The following is a 3373-nucleotide window of genomic DNA, read 5'->3' as shown; positions in this document are numbered from 1 at the left end:
TAATAACGTTTCTGAGTAATTTTATATTTAACACATTGTCGAAGTTTTCATTATTGACTGAAAGCCTACCACACTATATTCATTATTGCAATAGTTTGATTATAAACACTGGCGATCACAGGGGGGAAGGTCGAACGACCATTGGTGATACACATGCATTTGATGGTCCAGCTTCAGAGGAGAAATGGTCCCCATTGTCATGATTATCCTGTACAGTAGGCCACATAAATTCTTGAGGTACACTCTGCATCAAAAAAATTGCGACAGCTAACGCCGTGCAGTTAGACCACCAATATACACCTTCTTATCCCGTAATCGTGTCAGGTAGAGAGACCCACTCTTTCTCCTCCTTCTCTCCCATACTAAAATTACCTAACAACATGAACGCAATTCTAATTTCAAACTACACATGTATTAGTTTCGATAAAATGAAATTACAAAACCGAGACGAAACAAGATTCATAAGTTGATGTAGGGAGAAACTGAAACACACACACAAAGCAAAATTGAAACTAATGTATGTCTATTACACAGAGATTCAGAAATGAGGCAGAGAGAGAGAGAGAGAGAGAGAAGAGGAGAAAAGAACGAAACGAAAAGGAAGAACAGATAAAAATATGGAATTCATACGTACTGAGAAAAAAACTTATCATTATGTTCCGTTTCCAAGAATCCAACAGTAATATAGAAATAACGTTTGTTTTTACATATTTTTTCAGAACTATTCGAATATATAGAGAATACTTTAAACATTCATTAAGTCACTTTCATAAAGGATAGCATACTCAATTTACACTAGAACTGTAGATTTCCGAGACACATCTAGAATAATGTCAAAAGTTTAACATACATGCTTGGTTTCCGCGTGGTTCGATTGCGAATTCGGTAGTGTTCATTGGACGTATTGATCCAAAATACATTCTAATAAACTCAGTAGGTAGCGTTAGTCATATTCTCTATTTCAGACTACTAATGCAAAATGAAAAAAAAAAAACGAAAAGAAAAGAAAAAGAAAGAAAGAAAGAGAAAATTGAATGAATGCTATTTTACTGCTAAATTTCTATCAGATATACCGTATATTAAAAGTCCAAACTGTATAGTAATGAAAAGATACAAATATTTGAAAGGAAAAGTTTATGTTCCTCATGTTGAATTATGTTCCTAATTTCAATGTGAATAACACACATTGAACTATAGTATGGAAAGAAATTTTGTGTTAAACTTGTATAAATAAAATTTTGTTTTCAAATAACCAAAGACGTTACCACTTTCTAGTCTTTTCCGAATATTTATCTGTTCCGAACATCCAGCATCGATTTCCTCTCTTGCGGATATAACGTAATTTGCACAATAGAATGAACAGGCTAGAGCTCAAACGGATCATCGTGTCAGTCGGACAACGTTGGTTAGGTTATAGACTGGGTCGAGGATTCAAACCCGTAGTAACCCGTAATTCGACTGAGACTCGGTAACCAAGAGGATGAGAAAGAGATTTTACTTATTCCCTTCCGTTTTAACAGTGCATCTTTCAGAGATGACCATTGCTGGAGATGTTATCCCCAGAGCACGAAAAACACGACGCCGAAGTTCCCAGTTAATTAGATTTTCCAGACCAAGTATATCGGGCTTTTGCTTCGTATTAACTTTGAAACATGCACACGCACATGAAGTGAGACAGAGGGGGGAGGGGAAAAGTGAAAGATGCAAAGACAAGATAGGGAAACGTCAAGAAAGAGAGAGAGGGGAACGAATATAAATATGAAACATACTTATCATTTTAGTGTATGATGTAGAACACACACACACACTGTTTATTTTAATTATTGCCAGTGAAGCCATGTAAGTTTTCCAATAGAAGATGAAACTCTGCTTGTTGCCATTATTTTATGCGGAAAAGATCATCCTACCTGATGGGGAATGCAACCAAGATTTTCCATTTGGAAGTTTAGCACTTTACCACTACAACACCGATTGTCTTACCCGATCTGTGTTTTACAAATTGTGTAGTATTTTTTCTGAGAATGATAACACGAAATGTGTATACTGCAGATCAATGATGTGTTTGGAATGTCCTGGTAATTCACTTGCCCTTTCCCAACCAACATTCGTAAATCGTGTCTATCATGATACAGGTGTTTGCTTCCACATTCTTACGTATTGGTAGTCCAGTATGATAAGTCGATTCTTCACAATCACTTAGTAAATAATCAACTTTGGCGTGAACAGAATTTGAACCTAAGCCAGCCCTGATCTTTGGAACGAATCGACTTCTTTTTGTAAGGTTATTCATACCAAGGTGAATAACGAAATTAATTTATTCGACGACCTAGAGAGAAATTGGTGCCCACTTATAAAGGAAATAGCATACAATCGAGGAAAACCACAGAAATAAAGAAACGTATTTTGCAGTCATTTCAGCATGCAAGTTCAAAAGTACGTGAATAATAATAATAATAACCTATATTATAAAATTGAAAGTAACTATGTTTGTAGCTCCTAATCTCTTGAACCACCCAATCGATCTCGATCACATTTTCAACATTGATTAAATTCGGGCCTGGGAAGCTTTTTTATCATTTTATTTTAAAGACAGAACTTAGGGTTGGAGGAAGAAGTAGGAGAGATATATGAAAATAAATAAAACGTAATAACTCTTGAAGCACCCAACCGATCTCGATCAAATTTTCAGCATAGATTAGGTTCGGGCGTAAGATGATATTTATTTATTTACTTTGACAATATAATTTAGCCCTTAAGAGATCCGGGGTTTTGGGGCTATTTTTTAGACTTTCAGTCAAGCAGCTAATGCATCGTCACTATTTATCCTAAGACCTACGATCATACCTCATTCTCTTTAGAATGGAGCTGGCTTTCAAATGATACCACTTACATGCTCATACCATATACCAGGAGCGGGGAAAATGATATCAAAGGGAAAATTTCGAAGGGAAAATTTTTTCTCGCAATTTGGGCCCCTCTGGATCAACCCTGTGTGAACGTAGCCATCTAACAAAAATCTGATAAATAGTACTTGGTATGCTGAATGTGTGTGCCAAATTTCAAGTTTCTATCTTGAACACCAAGGGCGGAAGAAATTTTATCAGGAATTCTCACCATGCCCCAAATTACCGTAAAACACCATGATCTCAGGTAAAAAATTTCCTGAGACATCCCAAATTACTCTAGGGCCATGTTTCGCCCATCATTCTCTTCAGAATAGAACTGCCTTTCAGACGGTATGACTCACGTGTCTCCATCATGTATCTAAGGCGGGAAAATGAGGAAAAACGGGATTTTTTGGGTCTAAATATCCTTTTTCCAACTTTTAGCCCCCCTGGACCCCCCTGTTTTAACGCAGAGATCTGAAAAAAAT

The sequence above is a fragment of the Thermobia domestica genome, chromosome 2 (genome assembly GCF_964235325.1).
Source record: "Thermobia domestica chromosome 2, izTheDome1.hap1.1, whole genome shotgun sequence".
Taxonomy (NCBI): Eukaryota; Metazoa; Arthropoda; class Insecta; order Zygentoma; family Lepismatidae; genus Thermobia; species Thermobia domestica.
Note: the sequence above shows the minus strand (reverse complement) of the source record.